Source organism: Camellia sinensis, chromosome 6 (assembly GCF_055761805.1).
Source record: "Camellia sinensis isolate YWXY chromosome 6, ASM5576180v1, whole genome shotgun sequence".
Classification (NCBI taxonomy): Eukaryota; Viridiplantae; Streptophyta; class Magnoliopsida; order Ericales; family Theaceae; genus Camellia; species Camellia sinensis.
The window spans coordinates 23,210,488-23,228,942 of NC_138966.1; the positions used below are offsets into that span (position 1 = coordinate 23,210,488).

Here is an 18,455-nt window from a genome sequence, read left to right on the forward strand (position 1 = left end):
CAAAATTGATTAAAAAATTAAAAAAAAAATAAATTCAGACAAAATGTCACATTAAATTAATAATTATTTCACTTTTTTCCCTCACAAACATCACATCCAACTACAAAAAAACCCAACTATCTTTCCAAACACAAAAATTTTAACCTCCTAAAATAATCAAAAAACTAAAAAAACCAAATAAAATAACAATTTTCTAAACACCCACTTTATTGGTAAATTTTTCTATAATATATGACTTTATTGGACAAATTAAAAATTTTAACATTATTTTAAGATTAGTCGTATGATGAAATTTTTAAGCCCGGCATTAGGTTGTGCTGGACATGGGCAAGAGACTCTTGTTTTTCTAATTAGATTTCCAATTATGTGCTTCACATTCTTTAGTTATTATATGTGTTTTGAGGACAATCTCTATTTTAATTGAAAGTTTGAAATAAGTATAATAAAATATTTGGTAGACATCTCAATGCAAACATCCGTTGTCGTCCAGCGGTTAGGATATCTGGCTTTCACCCAGGAGACCCGGGTTCGATTCCCGGCAACGGAAGCGCAATTCCTTTTTTGCCTTTTACAAATTCATTCAATTCTGCTTTTTATATTCACCTTTGCTTTCTTCAAATAATGGAGAAATTTTATAAAAATAACCTTAGAATTTGGCCCTATTATCTACAAACTGTGCCTTACATTAAAATACATTGAAGTCATTACAATCTTGGTAATTTGTGTTTATAAAAATGTTAGAAATTTTAAAAGTTCTACCAAATATCGCACATGAGATCTTTATTTGAGACATTAGGTAAAAATTTTGATAGAATATTTTAGACTTCTAGCATCACTCTTGTGTTTATTTGCAACGTGGTTTTGCAAAATGAACTATTGATAGAATAAATAGTTAATAATAATTATTAACTATAATTTTGATAGAATATTTTAGACTTCTAGCATCACTCTTGTGTTTATTTGCAACGTGGTTTTGCAAAATGAACTATTGATAGAATAAATAGTTAATAATAATTATTAACTATGAGTGAGTATCAATTTACCCCATTTATCTATGAACTTGTATATTTTGATCCTTATAAAAATGTATGGTTTTCATTCAAATGAATAAAATGATATTCGCTAATAATTAAACGGGTCTTAGTGTAATTGAACCTGGAAATAAACAACTCTTTCTGGGGATGTCTTCCGCAGATTTTTCCTTGATCATGTCTGCAACTGCCTGGCATGTCAGATCCAACAAGCTCTCGATATTAAGAACATAGATAGTTTGCAGCCTGGGAACCAATAACAGACCAAAGTTAGAACAATTAAATATACTACTCTATGAATTCTTATGGGGGATAAAGCACAATGAACACTTTGATAGCCTCTTTCTTCAGAGCATGCACAATCTCATAACTCAGCTGGTAAAACCATGATTTTATAGATTTATAGTAATGAGCAGCTCAATGTATTATTCTAGTTATGCACCCAAATATCTTATTGCAGATGTTAAAGATCGGTATATAATAATTAAGGGTGTGTTCTGTAACGTTTGCGTTTTCAGTTTATATTTACAAAAATTTTATAAATTGGTTTTGGTTTATTTTTTGTTTATTTTTAGAAAAACATAAATTACAAACGCGTTTGGTAATTGACAAAATGTTTAAAAAAAATTTAAAATATAAAAAAGAGTGAAAAATAGCAAGTGGTGGCAAGTGGCGGCGGAAGACAGTGGTGGAAAGTGGTGACGGTGGTTGGTGGGTAGCTGGTGGTTGTGGGTGGTAGCGAGTGGGTGGTGGTGGTGGTGGTGGTGGTAGTGGCGAGTGGCGGTGGCAGGTGGGTGGCAGATGACGAGTGGTGGTGGGTGGTGGCGGGTAGTGGTGGTGGTGGTGGGTGGGTGACGGTGGCGGGTGGTGGGTGGTAGCGAGTGGGTGGTGGCAGGTGGGTGGCGGATGACGGGTGGTGGTGGGTGGGTGGTGGGTGGTGATGATAGGTGGATGGGTGACGGTGGCGGGTGGTAGGTGGTAGCGAGTGGGTGGTGGTGGCAGGTGGGTGGCGGATGGCGGGTGGTGGTGGGTGGTGGCGGGTGGCTGGTGGGTGGTGATGGTGGGTGACGGTGGCGGGTAGCGGGTGGTGGTGATGGTGGGTGACGGTGGCGGGTAGCGGGTAGTGGGTGATAGCGAGTGGGTGGTGGTGGTGGTGGTGGTGGTGGCGGCGATGGTGGCGGGTGGTGGTGGTGACGGGTGGTGGGTGGTGGTGGCAGGTAGGTGGCGGATGGCGGGTGGTAGTGGGTGGTAGCGGGTGGGGGTGGTGGTGGGTGGGTGGGTGACGATGGCAGGTGGTAGGTGGTAGCAAATGGATGGTGGTGGTGGTGGATGGTAGGTGGTGGTGGCAGGTGGGTGGCGAGTGGGTGATGGAGGTGGTGGTGGTGGTGGGGAGTGGTGGTGGCGGGTGGGTGACAGGTGGCTAGTGGTGGTGGGTGGCTGGTGGTGGATGGTGGTGGCAGGTGGGTGGTGAGTGGTGGTGGCAAGTAGGTGGCGGGTGGTGGTGGATGATAGTAGCAGGTGGTGGATGGTGGCGGATGGTGGGTGGTGGCGGATGGATGGCAGGTGGGTGGTGGTGGTGGTGGTGGTGAGGGGTGGGTGGTGGTAGCGAGTGGGTGACAAGTGGCTGGTGGCTGGTGGTTGCTGGTGGGTGGCTAGTGGGTGGTGGTGGTGGCAGGTGGTTGTGGGGGGTGGGTGGTGGGTGGTGGTGGCGGAAGACGGTAGTGGAAAATGGTGGCGGGTGGTGGCTAGTGTTGGATGATTAAAAAAAACAAAATTTCAAACTCAAAACGGAAACACATTTTTTGTGTTTTTATTTTTTGGCCAAATTTATAAACTGAGACCAATGATTTATAAATCAAAAATTTTACTAAACAAATTTTTATTTAAATTTTTTAAATTTTTGTAAATATAAACAGAAAACTAAAACGGCACCTAAAGCAATCACAGGAGGGGGTCCCAGGAAATTATTTAAAAACCATTACATAACCAGGAGTAGATGTGAACAGCACCAGCTAATGTGCAATTTCTGCAAACAAGATGCAGAAATTTATACCCAAAAAACGAATGGAGAGGGAAAAAAAATCAACTTCTATAAAGTTCACTCAATGGAAAAAACTGTGTGACTTGAACAGAAACTTTAGCTTCTGGATTTTTCAAAAAAAAATTGTTTTTACACAGTTTTTCGTTTGACTTTAGTGCATTTATTTTAGTTTATAGTCATTTTTTTATTTAATTTTTTAAATACACCTAATTTTGATATATCTAAAAAGTAAAAATAAATATTGACTATAAATGAAAAAAAAAAAATCAACAAAAATAACTAAAAATCAGTATAAACACAGTTTTTAAAAAATCAAACCAAACAAATTCTAAAATACTTGCCCATAACTCCATAAAAAATAAAAGCAAGCACTTGTTTGGGGACACTAGCTACAATTTTAATGACGTTTTCACTACAAGAAAAAACACATTTGGCGACTAAATTTTTAGTTGTCAGTTTGGTCGCCGAAAGACGGTCGGGAAAGATATTGGTGACTAAAAAACTTTTAGTCGCCAAAAAGCAAGTCTTTAGCGACCAAAACTTTGGTCGCCAATAGTCAATTATATTTTTTAAATTATACATTTACCGACTAATGTTTTAGTCGCCAATACGGAAGGAATTGGCGGCCAAACCTTTTAGTCACCAAAAGCTCATTCGTGGAAAAAAAAAATTACACTCATTAGCTTCTCATCTACTCTTGTGGAGATTTGAACCATCAACCTCTTATAAATCTTATACAACACACGCTTTCCACTACGCTTGTATAACGCCATATAATTATATATGCAACATATATTATTTATATAGTATATAGACCCGTATTGATTTAAAAGTATATATATAAAGATAATTATTTTTTATTGAACATAATTTATGTAAAAATAAATTATTTACTAGAAAAAAAAAGAGACCACTTTTGGTGACTAAACATAATTTTCGCCAATTCTATACTTTTGGCTACTAATTATTTTTTAGTCGTTAAAAAATTTAATTTCCGCGATAAAATTACCACTTTTGGCGACTGAACTTCTTTTTAGTCGCCAAAAAGCCTCACTTTTGGCTACTAAATATCATTTTAGTCGCGTAATGCCTCACTTTTGTCTACTAAATTATTTTTAGTCACCAAAAAGCCTTACTTTTGGCTACTAAAATTTTTTTAATCGGTAAAAGCCTCACTTTTGGCGACCAAACATCTTTTTAGTCGCCCAATGCCTCACTTTTGGCTACTAAATTTTTTTTAGTCGCCGCTTTACTTTTTGGCTACTAAAATTTTTTAGTCGGTAAAAGCCATATATCGGCGACCAAACCGATTTTTAGTCGCCAAAGCCTATAGTTTTGGCTACTAAATTTTTTTAGTCGCCAAAAATCTTTACTTTTGGCTACTAATGCTTTTTTAGTCGCCAAAAACTATACTTTCAGCGACCAAAGGTGCTTTTTTAGTCGCCAAAGATGTTTTTTCTTGTAGTGTCTGAAATAGGGACCCATGCAATATTGTTTATTATAGTATTCCATGATCAAGAGGCAACATAAACACAATCTTCACAATAAACAAGTTAGTGATTGGGACTGATTAAACAAAGGAATTACCATTCCATCTTCACGTGGCAATGCTTTTGTATGCACATATGCATTAAATAAACTAGTAAAAATTGGAAAACAAAAGATTGGCTGTATATATTTATGTTAGCTGTATACATTTATATTATCATATATTGTACATTACTATCGTTAGCTTTACCATAGTTAGCTTTCTTATCTGCTACTCTTTCTCAGCGTATATATATAAGCCTCTTCCATTGTATTCGTTATTGTATTATTGAATGATAATATACACACAGACTTATCTCTCTCTGTCTCTCTCTCTCAACCATTATAACATGATATCAGAGTATAGGTTTTAAATCCTAGTCTCTCTCTTTTGCTCACTGTCCATACAAATTGACATTGTAGCAGCTCTATTCATTCAATTTAACCACACATCCTCATCTGTTAAAACACTGTTATGCCATCTACAGTGATTGAAAATTTTCAAACTTAACATCAACTTGCTCGGAATCTTCTTACAATCCCAACGCCACCAATCTTGCCTCTAAAAACACCTCAACGCGCCCTCACGCGCCTCCCAAAGCCTTGGCACCTATATTGCTTTCTCCACCCACGTATCACGCGCCATTACACACCTATTCTCGCACGCACTCTATGCTTGCTGACGTCAACCTCACGCGCGCTTTCTACATCTTTTCGCGTTTCTGATGTCAGCCCTAGCCATGTTAGTCGTGTCCACCGCGCCGTTCCAGTCTAGCTGCACATGTCATTGCTGACGTCAGATTCACGTGCCCTTGCACCTCTTCTGCTATTGTGCACTGCACACACCTCTATCGCTACCGTGCGCCACACGCCTCTCTGCTAACGTGTGCTGCACATGCTGACATCATCCTTGCCTGTTGTTGACATCATCTTTGGCCTATTTCACACCTGCTCATCTACAAGTCCATTTTTTGGCTATTTCTAGGTCAACTTAGCTACTATCTAGCTATTTTCAACGTTCCGAATTCACTAGAACACTCTGTTTCACCCAGTTCTACTCCGACACCACTGGGCCCTCTTTGTGACTCATACTTTGATCACTTCATGGATCATTCAGATAGTTCTCCTCTCTATGGTGGCTCTTCTAGATCCTCTGTTGTTAAACCTGCCTCCTCTTCCACTCACACTATTCATGATATTGAAGCTATTATGCAAAAGGTTCTTTCCACTTTTAGTACACCATCTACTACTCTCTTAGTCACCCTAAGTACCTCTTCATGGTATTTTGATTCGGCTTGTTGCAACCATATGACCTCTGACCCTACACTGTTTTCTTCCACTACATGTCCTAATTTACTTATCATTCACACTGCTGATGGTTCTCAAATGCATGTTAGTCATGTAGGTCATATTTCTACCTCTAATGTCTCTCCCCCTCACACTTATCTGGTCCCTAATCTTACACTTTATCTTATCTCTATTGGTCAACTCTGTGATCTTGGCCTCACTATTCTATTTTCTCCAACTAGTTGTGTTGTGTAGGATCCGAAGACAAGACAGACCCTTAGGATAGGTCGTAGACATGGACGTCTGTACGAGCTCATCCATCTTCACATTCCCTCCTCTAGTCTTTCCACTCTTGGGACTATTGCTTCTAGTACTACTAGTTCCCCTCTTTCTTGATGGCATTCTCAGTTAGGTCATATGTCTTTTGGTCATTTACGCTCTCTAGTTTCAAGTGGTTAGTTAGGTGTTGTTCCAAATGATAAAGTAAACTGTCTATCTTGTCAACTTGCAAAACAGTTTGCCTTGCTATTTACTATTAGTACCTCTATGTCTCGCGCACCTTTTGATCTCACACACTCTGATGTTTGGGGACTTTCACCTAATACCACTATGGGGAGATCTAAATACTTTGTCATATTTGTTGATGATTTCACTCGATTTACCTGGTTATTTCTTATAAAATCTCGTTCAAATATACTATGATTTTTCCCATATGGTCAAAACTTAGTTTTCCTCCACCATCAAAATTTTTCGTGCTAATAATGCCCAGGAATACAAAGAAACTCACTTTTTGAGATTCCTTCGTCAAAATGGTACGCTTTCTCACTATTCTTGTCTTGGTACCTCCCAACAAAATGGTCATGCTGAGTGCAAACATCACCATATCCTAGATACTATTCATGCTCTTTTAATCACTTCTTCTTGTCCTGAACATTTTTGAGAAGAAGCTACTCTTATAGGAATCTATAGTATCAACTGTGTCCCTTCTCCTACCATCAACAATCAAACCCCATATGAGCGTCTGTATGGCACATCTCCTGTCTATACTGGTTTTCGTGTGTTTGGATGTGTTTTTTTGTTCTTCTTCAACCACATAAGCGTACCAAATTAGAACCTCACTCTTGTTTGTGTTGCTTCTTGGGGTATGGGAATGAACATAAAGGTTATCATTGTTGGGATCCTCTTTCTTGTTGTCTTTGTGTCTTTCGTCATGTGGTATTTTAGGAACACAAAATGTTCTCCTCTATATATAAGTTTCATTTGTCCACTACTCCCACCATAGCATTCTTTACAAATCCCTCACTTCTGTTTGTTAAGCTTGATACAGACACTATTTCCGACATGATTGACTCTAGCACATCTTCAAGATTCTGCTCTGCCTCCTAGTCCTATTACTCCACTCCTTGATCTTGAGCCGACTTATGTACCTGCTCTTGCTCCATCTCTTAGTCTTATCATCATTCCCTCTCCTAGTGAGCCTCATGTTTCTCTTGATTCCATTACACCATCTTCTACACTAGAGGTACCTCTTCGTCATTCTACTCGAGTAACGTAACCTTCTGTCTTTCTTCATGATTTCATTGTTGGTTCCACTCTTTTTTCTTCTCATGAACCTACTTCTTATCGAGAGGCTTATTCTAACCCTCTTTGGCAACAAGCTATGAGTGATGAACTGTAGGCTTTAGATAAAACTCATACCTGAGATGTAGTTGACTTTCCACCTGGCAAGAGTGTTATTAGTGGCAAAAGGTTTTACAAGATCAAAATCCACTCTGATGGTTCCATTAAGCATTACAAAGCTCATCTTGTTGCCTGGGAGTTTATTCAAGAATATAGGATGGATTACGAGAAAACATTTGCTCATGTTGCTCGTCTTATTTCAGTTCGCAGCCTACTTGCTGTTGTTGCTGCTCACTATTGGAGTTTTTGTCAGATGGATGTCGAGAATGCCTTTCTCAATGATAATCTCACTAATGAAGTTTATATGCAGCCTCCTCTTGGTTCCTCAGTTCCGTCCACCAAGGTTTGTAAACTTCGCCGTGCTCTGTAAACAAACTCCTCGTGTCTGGTTTGCCAAGTTTAGTTCTATCATTCGTGACTTTGGATTCTCTTCCAATGTCTATGATTTTGTTCTATTTATACGTCAGACAGAGCATGGTATTATTATTCTTCTTCTCTATATGGATGATATGATCAACATCGGGGATGACATAGTGGGTATCTCTAGTCTTAAACAGTTCCTCAGTCGCCAATTTGACATGAAAGATTTGGGTTTGCTTAGTTACTTCCTTGGCTTAGAAATTTCTCATGATCGTTCAAGTTACTTTCTCACCTAAACCAAGTATATCTATGATCTCTTGGCTCGCACTAGGCTTACCGATTGCAAGACTACTCATACCCAGTTGCTCCTCAGACTTGTCTCACACCTCTTGACGGTCACTTGTTGTTTGCTGCTAATTTATATCGTCAGCTAGTTGGCAGTCTTGTTTATCTCACAGTTACTCGTCCAAACATTGCCTATATTGTTCACATTGTCAGTCAGTTCATGGCTACTCCTCGCTCTTCGCACTATGATGCTCTAGTTAACATTTTGCGTTATCTCAAAGGAACTATGTTTCATGGTCTTCACTACTCAGTACACTCTTCTCTATAGTTATACGCATTTTCTGATGTAGATTGGGCAAGAGATCCTAATGACTGTCGTTCTACTATAGGATTCTACTTCTTCTTGGGTGACTCTCTCACTACTTAGCGTAGCAAGAAGCAAACTCTTGTTGCTCGTTTTAGTACTGAGCTTGAGAATTGTGCTCTTGCTGACACTACTCAGGAGCTTGTGTGGCTTCGCTGGCTTCTTTCTGATATGGGGGTTTCTTATTCTGTTGCAATTAACCTCTATTGTGATAATCAGAGTGCTATTCAGATTGGCCATAATAATGTCTTCTATGATCACATAAATCATATTGAGATTGATTGTTACTTTATACGACAGTATGTTACTAGTGGCACTGTTCGTCTTATCTTTGTTATCTCTGCCGATCAGATAGCTAACATCTTCAACAAGGCTCATCCTCCCGAATGCTTTTCTGCCTTACTTTCCAAGCTCAAGTTGATATCTACATTACCACCTTGAGCTTGAGGAGGCGTGTTAGCTGTATATATATATATTTATGTTAGCTGTATATATTTATATTGCCATATATTGTACACTACCATAGTTAGTAGTACCATAGTTAGCTTTCGTGTAAGATACTCTTTCTCAGCCTATATATAGGCCCTTTCCATTGTATTGGTCATTGCATTATCGAATAATAAATATACACACAGATTTCTCTCTCTCTCTCTCTCTCTCTCTCTCAACCATTATAACAATTGGAAAGAACAAAGAACACAAATACAACAAAATATTTGCTATTCTACACCCGTGCATCAACATCCTCAAAAACCACTGGACGGAGGTGGAGGTGGTGAAGTAGGGGTAACGGTAATGGTAGCAGTGGCGATGGTGATGGTGATGTGAAGGTGGAGGTGATAATGGCGGTAGTAGCGTGGTGACATTAGCAATTAGTTCAGAAAATATTTTTTTATTTTTTAAAAGTAGAAAATGTTTTTCATTAACTTTCATTTTTCGTTTTCCATTATATCAAACGCTAGAAAATATGAAAAATATTTTCCAAAAAATGTTTTCTGAGCAAACAATAGAAATTTTTTTGGTACATTGGAGGCCATAGCCTAAGAATGAGAAATGTTGCCTGTCAAGGCTTGAACTGTCACGCCCCAAACTCGCCCCTAAAATTTTGGGCATGACCTATTCAGAAACGGACATAAAATTCGGTTTGTATAATATATGAAAGACATATGGGGCCTGAACGGAAACAAGTATTACCATAAACAGTATCCATTAGTAAGGAGAGTTACAATGCATATATATATATACAGACCTGGCCCCATGATTAGGCATGTAACAAAAGCATTAGTAAGGAGAGTTATACACATTTTGTGACATTAGACAGAAGACTTAATGCACAACGCTAAAAGCTTAGCAATAACTCCACAAAAATGAAGGAGCTTCATCTAAGTGCTTGGACGCATCGAAGTTAACAAAAAAGAGGCGGACTTGTTGGACTATGACTGACCTCCAGGGTGCTCACCTACAGAGACAGACACAACACAGAATGAGCAAGGCTCAGTGAACAATAGTACTTAAACAATTCATTGAATAACTTGAGTTATAATGCATATAAGTGCAGAGAACATATGATTAACTTTATTCTGTAGCTATTTTCAGAACGGCCTTGGGTCCAATCTTTAAACAGAGTGGCTTCAAGCCCAGTAACATACAGAACGGCCTTAGGCCTAGCAGATTTTACAGATTGGCCTTAGGCCCAACAGAGTTTACAGATCAGCCTCTGGCCTTACAGAGTTTACAGATCAACCTCTGGCCCAGATATTAACAAAGTAGAATAATTTCAGAGTTGTACAGACGTACACAGATTTTCTAATCGTTTATGAATGTTAGCGTAATTGACTTACGAGAAACAGAGCGTTAATAATAATAATTACTAACGATAAGCAAATGTACAATTACAGTACTATTACTCACAGTGCTGCAATGGAGCGGTAGTCCCTCCCGGTATATGCCCTACATACACGCGCAGTTCAAAAATTAGTTCATTTCCCGATTAAAACAATATCTGATTCGTTTCACTTCAACTGAATTTACAAACATTGAAGAGGCATCAAATACAGATTTTAATATCACCAGAGGGTTAAATAGGTAAAACAGAGCAAACAAAATTTTCCAGCATGGGCCGTACGTACGGCTGTGGTTCCCGCACGTGCATATTTTTCAGTGTCTTCAGCCCAATTTTCCCCTGTTTTCCGCACGTGCGGCCATGACCTCTGCACGTGCGGTGGTGCTCCTGCACGTGCAGCCATGACCTTCGCACGTGCGGCGATTCTGCCCAATTTGCAATCCCTAATTCAAGCAAAAACCCAATTTTGGTAAGCATTTACAAGGCTCAAAATAGGTCCATTAATTGCTAGAATATGGTTCAAAAATCATGTAAATAGGAATTACAAACATATATCAATCTAAATATAAATTAGATCTTTAATCCTTAAAACTCATAACATAACTCAATTCATATATAGCCATTTGTTCACATAGATGAGCTCAACTTAGCAATTGAAGAAATAAGATATAGTTCTCACTAGATGGTTCACATTAAATCAAAACAACGAAATGATAAGATTATCTTTACCAATTAGCCAACATACACACATAAAATCTCAATTGCAACCCTAGATGATATGAATAAAAGGAGATGTTTTACTCAACTCCAAGAAAAAGGTTGGACAAGGTGAATTAAACTTACCTTGAGCTTAAATCTCAACAAACCCTCTCAAATTCCCAATCTCTTCCTTGGTGAAGTTCTCTTCCCTTTATTCTTCTTCTCTAATTCTCTCCCATGAGATATTTTTGAATGGATTCCCAAGTCAAATGTTTAAGGGACAATTATATATAAAAGATGAATAAGGACGAAAATTAATCAGTTTAATCATTTCAAATCAAAATTTCACAGAAAATCATATTATGACCTAAAAATCACGTTAATCTCAAATATAAAATCAATTTCAGATTATCAAGCCCCTAAGGCATTCAATTTCTAATCTGAACATTATAATCATAACAGATATTTTTTTCCTTATTAGACAGATATGATTCTCTAATCATAAAATTCACCCACTTAACTTAATTTCACATGAAATTTCACAGTAAACATATAAAGGCTTAGAGTAAAGGACTAAAAGTATACCAGAAACATATACGAGGGTCGGGTTATTACATGAACCCATTGCCTCTTAGTGAGGTACATTGTTCTAGCCAACTTTGGCAGTAGCCCCAGTCGGTTATTCTAATTTTTTGTTGTATCCACAAACATGTCTACACAACAGAATCATCACTGATAATTCAAAGCTAACATGCATTTAAAAAAAATATAGCATTGCCTACATGTAACAACCCTCGTACTGTTTACTGATTTATGACCGATTGATTACCGTTAATCACCGATTACTGTTAAACGAAACTGATAATGACTGATAACTAACTGATAATCGAACTGAATGAAATACTGAACCGACTGACTGAAATTGAAACTGAATTGACTGAGTATATGTTAGTTAATTGCATTCTATCTGTTTGATTGTCTGATTATCTGTTCATGCTTATATGTTTAAACTGCTAATTGAAGGCCTTATCGGCGGCCGAACTAGAAACCGATTGATGTTCCGTGACCCTCATAATTAATATGATTTTATGGTATAATTATCGGAAAACTGATTAGGTGTGATTAAATTAGATTAAAATAAGCCAATTGAAGAGTTGGACTTAATTACCGTTTTGCCATTGAGTGGGCCACTATCTCACACACATACTTGAGCCAAGAACAACATTTCCTCAGCCATTTTCCTTCTCATTGCCGACCAAGAGGGAAGAGAGGAGAGAGAGTGAGAGGAATTGAATTCTACCTTGGGTTTTGCTTGGAGAATTGAAGGAATTGAAGTATAGATTGCATATTTGAGCTCCTAGTCTTCTAATTCAAGCTCTAGGTAAGGATCTTATCTTCTTATTGATGCTATTGAACTAGTTCTTGCATGGTTCATGCTTCATTGTAGAACTAAGTCATGATTTGGGTCATTAATGGTGAATTGAAGCTCATTTCTTGCATGCATGGTTGAATTAATGAGTTTTGAGTTGAATTCATGGTAAATGGTTACATGCATGTCCATGTTGTAAGAGTAGACCATGTTTTCATCTTGTTTTGAAAAGAATGAGCTCATTTGAACAAGCTTTGAAGCTTTGATTTGGTTTAAATCCTTGCATGTTTGCATGTTCTTCATATTCTTGAAAATGGGTTTGAATATGGTTCTAATTGACTCACCTTTGGGGCTTGAATTCATAAATTGAGCTTTGAAACTTGTTATACATTGAATTTAGTTATGTTTTCCAGAATTTGGGCCCAAGAGGTCGAGTTTGGAGTGGTAGAATGCTTGGTTTGAGCTTGGGAGGCAGATCTGGAAATTCCAGATTTGGCTTCCTCGCTCGAGCGAAGGATTCCCTGCTCGAGCGAGCACCTTTGTCCAGGGCTCCGCTCGAGCGACCATCGAGCGACCATCGCGCGTAAAATTTCAGCATCCAGTACTTTTACTGTTTTGCAGACCGCTCGAGCGAAGGATTACTCGCTCGAGCGAATCCTTTGATTTTGGACTTACGCTCGAGCGTAGAAAGTCTCGCTCGAGCGAGGCTCCTATTTTCAGCAAACTTTACGAAATGTTTTCTAAGTGTATTTTTGCATCCTCATCCCATCCTAGGCATTCTTAGGCCTAGTTTAAGGCATCTTGATGAGGATATCATTGTAGAACACACCAAGGCAAATTAGGGATTAAGTTATGAGATTTCCCAACTGTGTAGCTTAGTGTGTGTTCAATCTGTTAACTGTGTAGGGTTGGCGACTAGGGAGACACGCTCTAGCATACTGTAGCCCAGAACTCTGTGAGTAACAATTGTGTAAAGATATGTTCAACTGATATCTTTTGAATACTGAACTGAACTGTTTACTGAACTGGTATTATTTACTGAATGAATGTATGTCCTTTATTTCTGAACTGTACTGTGGCATCCTTAGTACTTACTGTTTACTGTTACTGTTACTGCGACAGAATTCTCTGTCGGTTCCCTCGTGGAACCACTACTGTTTACTGACTGATGGCCATCATTACTGTTCGGTCTTTCAAGACCTACTGTTACTGTTATGCTAATGGATGTACCACATATGACTGTTTACTGTACTGAGCAACTGAATTACTGATTGAAATGAACTGTTTTCATTACTGTAAGGACATTCATTCTAAACCCCTTTACGCTTTATGTTATTCACTGGGCTTTAGCTCACTGCTCATATATATATGTAGGTGTACAGGCACCAGAACGGAGCTAGGAGCGTCAGGGTAACTCCAGTTTTGTCAAGCCAGCCTTTGTGCCTCACTGCGAGGTTCCGAGTTGCCATGCTATGGCTTGGGGGTGTTTTGTTGGTTTTCCCCCGCCTGTCTTCTGTACTGTCTAACTGTTTTGTATAGACTGACTGTTTACTGTACTGTTATACAGGGATTAGGTCCCTGTACTGTGTGACTGTTAATTTTGTATACTGTGTTGTACAGACGGAATGTTTTCTGTACTGTTATGTGGGGTTGAGTCCCTAGTTAAATGGATGTGAATATTGTGTACACTGTTCTGTACTGTTTTTGTATAATGTATGAAAAGCCTTTTTGCATACAGACTGTCACAGCTCAATGGACACTATTTATTTACTGTATTGGCTTCCGCCAGGCCCTGTACTCTGTTTCACTGTATTACTGTTCAGCAGGCCTTCGGTAATCTCGGATTACTGGCCGGTTACGGTGCTAAACCCATAGGGCCGGGTTTGGGTCGTGACAGAGTGGTATCAGAGCGATACTTACCACGAGTTATACCGCACACACGTGTCCAAATGAGCTATAGGGTGTCCTAGAAAAGTGATTAGGGCATCTCATGAGCATGATAAGTGTGTGGTTATGTTATGACTGAATATCTGTTAATGTGTTAAACTGGTAAACAAATGACTGCTTATGTTTAAAACTGTTATAACTGCTTATAGTGAAATGGACAATGCAAATGAACCTGAGTCCTCATCTACTGAGGCAAGAATGGAAAGAATGGAAAGAAGATAGAACTGATAACTGCTAGACTGGAACAACAACAGAACCAACAGCCCCCACCTCCTCCTCCTCCTCCGGTACAGCCGGAACCTAATGCGAATGCGGATGATGGGGATATTATTGCTCTCACCCATAAATTCAGTAAGATGAAACCGCCATCCTTCCAGGGAGGCCTTGAACCGTTAAAATCTGAAGCGTGGGTGCTTGAGACAGAGAAATTATTTGAGGTGTTCCCGTGCTCTGAAGCGAATAAAGTACTGTTAGCTACCTTCACCTTACAAGAAGAAGCTAGAAGGTGGTGGATGTTAATCCGTGAAACAAACACTGTTATGACTTGGGCTCAGTTCAAGGAGTCCTTCTTTGAAAAGTACTTCCCTCAGTGTGTCAGGGATAGAAAAGTGACTGAATTTGAACAGCTGAAGCAGGGCACAATGTCCGTTGCAGAATATGAAACCAAATTTACTGAACTTGCCCGTTATGCACCGCACATGGTGGATACTGAATATAAGAAGGCCAGAAAATTTGAAGGTGGCCTTAATGTGGCAATACTTGACCGGATAAATGTTTTGAAATTACCGACTTTTGTGGGTGTTCTCGACCGGGCATTGATGGCCGAGTCGAACATTGCAGCAGTGAAACAATCTGAAACACCAACAACTGAATGGCATGGTAAAAGGCAGGGTTTCAAATTTAAGAAAGGCAAGCACAACCCAGCCAACAAGAAACAGAATACGGGGTTGACAACTAGCCCCAGCCAAGGGAGTGGTTTCATACCACCCTGTTCTGAATGTGGCAAGAAGCACAAAGGGGTTTGCTACAGAATATCTGGAGCCTGTTACAGGTGTGGCAAGGTGGGCCACATGGTTAAAGACTGCCCCTCTGCTCCACAAGCCAGTGGTAAAGCTGCACCAAGCGCAGCAGTATCAAATGCTCCACCAAAGCCTAACCCTAAAGCTACCGGGAAAGAGCCTATGAGGCAAGGCCGAGTGTTCGCACTAGTACCGGGAGATGTGCAGAATACCGAGACCGTTGTGTCAGGTATTCTCTCTATCTGTACTCAAAATGCATATGTACTGATTGATTCGGGGTCTACGCATTCTTATGTATCATATGCTTTTTCACGGAAATTGGATAGACCCTTAGAACCCATGAACTATCTGCTAGCCGTATCATCACCCGTAGGGGGATCCATGACATGTGCTTATATGTACCCCGCATGTGAAATTATTGTTGGGGATATGCATCTGTTTATTGATTTACTGCCATTGAACATTGATCATTTTGACGTAATATTGGGGATGGATTGGTTACAAAAATATCATGCCACTATTGACTGTGTGACCAAGCAAGCTGTTTTCCGTCCACCTGGTTTGCCTGAATTTGTGTTTAATGGGAGTGGAGTAGTACCTCCTCCGTATTTGATTTCGTCAGTGAAAGCTGTTAAATTAATTAGAAAGGGGTGTAAAGGATATCTGTGTTCTGTACTGACTGTGTCTACTGATGATAGTGTTAAAACTGATGTGAATTGTATTCCTATAGTCAGGGAATTTCCAGATGTTTTTCCAGATAATCTTCCAGGAGATTTGACTGATAGGGAGATTGAATTTACCGTTGATGTGATTCCCGGAACACAACCAGTTTCTAAAGCTCCTTACAGAATGGCTCCAACTGAACTGAAGGAACTGAAAGTGCAATTGCAAGAACTGTTAGACAAAAAGTTCATCAGACCCAGTACCTCACCATGGGGTGCACCAGTTCTGTTTGTCAAGAAGAAAGATGGCTCACTGAGACTGTGCATTGACTACCGTGAACTGAATAAGGTAACTGTAAAGAACAAATACCCTTTGCCACGCATTGATGATTTATTTGATCAGTTACAGGGTGCACAAGTGTTTTCTAAGATTGATCTCAGATCGGGGTATCATCAACTGAAGGTTAAACCGGAAGACATCGATAAAACTGCTTTTAGAACGAGGTATGGACATTATGAATTTTTGGTTATGCCTTTTGGAGTCACGAATGCACCAGCTGCTTCTATGGACCTCATGAACAGAATTTTTAAACCATACCTTGATGACTTTATTGTTGTATTTATCGATGACATATTGATTTACTCCAAAAGTATAGAACAGCATGAACATCATCTGAGACTTGCCCTACAAACCTTAAGGGAACAGAAACTGTATGCTAAACTGTCTAAATGTGAATTTTGGCTTGACCATGTTATGTTTTTGGGGCATGTTGTTAGCAAAGATGGAATTTCTATTGATCCGCAGAAAATTGAAGCTGTGGTGAACTGGCCTAGACCAACAAATGTGACTGAAGTCCGAAGCTTTTTGGGATTGGCTGGATATTACAGAAGATTTGTCAAAGATTTCTCCAAAATTGCTCTACCATTGACTCAGTTAACTCAAAAGGGGACATCATTTGACTGGACCGACCAAAGAGAATCTGCTTTCCAGGAGTTGAAAACTCGACTTGTGACTACACCAGTTTTGACTTTACCCTCAGGTACGGATGGTTATACTGTATTTAGTGATGCTTCTCATAAGGGTTTGGGATGTGTTTTAATGCAGAATGGGAAGGTTATAGCTTATGCTTCCCGACAACTGAGACCACATGAAAAGAATTACCCGACCCATGATCTGGAACTTGCTGCAGTAGTATTTGCACTGAAAATTTGGCGTCACTACCTGTACGGGGTAACATGTGAAGTATATACCGACCATAAGAGCTTGAAGTATTTCTTCACACAGAAGGAACTGAATATGAGACAGCGGAGATGGCTAGAACTGATAAAGGATTATGACCTACAGATCTTGTACCACCCAGGAAAAGCCAATACCGTTGCCGATGCATTGAGCCGGAAATCGATTGGAAACTTAGCATGTTTGCTTACAGGACAGAAAGAGTTGCTTTGTGACCTTGAAAAATCTGAAATTGAAATTGTTTTACGGGAACAAGGTGGAACCTTAGCTGCTATTTCTGCTCAACCGGCACTGATTGAGGAAATTAAAGAGAAACAGCAACTGGATGATTTCTTGAAGAAGATCATCGAGGAAAGAGAATCTAAACCGAGACCGGGATTCAAATTTGAGAATAATGTACTGAAATTTCAAGAAAGACTGTGTGTACCGAATGATACTGAACTGAAAAGAAGAGTTCTGCAAGAAGGCCACAATTCGAAATTGTCTATCCATCCGGGGAATACGAAAATGTACCAAGATCTGAAACAGAATTTCTGGTGGCCGGGAATGAAGAAAGAAATTGCTGATTTTGTATCCAAATGTCTTCATTGCCAACAGGTCAAAGCTGAACATCAACGACCTGTCGGATTACTGCAACCCTTACCCGTACCGGAATAGAAATGGGAGCATATCACGATGGATTTTATCGTTGGATTACCTCGCTCCAGAAAAGGTATGGATTCAATTTGGGTTATTGTTGATAGACTAACCAAATCTGCTCACTTCTTACCTGTCAAGACGATTTATAATGCGGACAAATTGGCTGTTATCTATATTGATGAAATTGTTAGACTGCATGGAGTGCCTGTGTCTATTGTTTCTGACAGGGATTCGAAGTTTAGATCGAGGTTTTGGCAAAGTCTACAGACTGCATTGGGTACTGAACTGAGACTGAGTAGTGCCTACCATCCTCAGACAGATGGCCAATCAGAAAGGACCATCCAAACTCTGGAGGATTTATTGAGAATGTGTGTCCTTGATTTTCAGGGAAACTGGGAAAATCATCTGCCACTAGCTGAATTCGCCTACAACAACAGCTACCATTCGAGTATTGGTATGGCGCCT

At 39.4% G+C, this 18,455-nt stretch overlaps 1 non-coding gene across 1 annotated transcript; it reads left to right on the forward strand.

The window, feature by feature from the left end:
- Positions 1–475: 475 nt before the first annotated feature.
- Positions 476–547, forward strand: TRNAE-UUC (transfer RNA glutamic acid (anticodon UUC)). Its single transcript has one exon. It is a non-coding gene; the product is annotated as a tRNA-Glu (tRNA).
- The last annotated feature ends 17,908 nt before the right edge of the window (positions 548–18,455 follow it).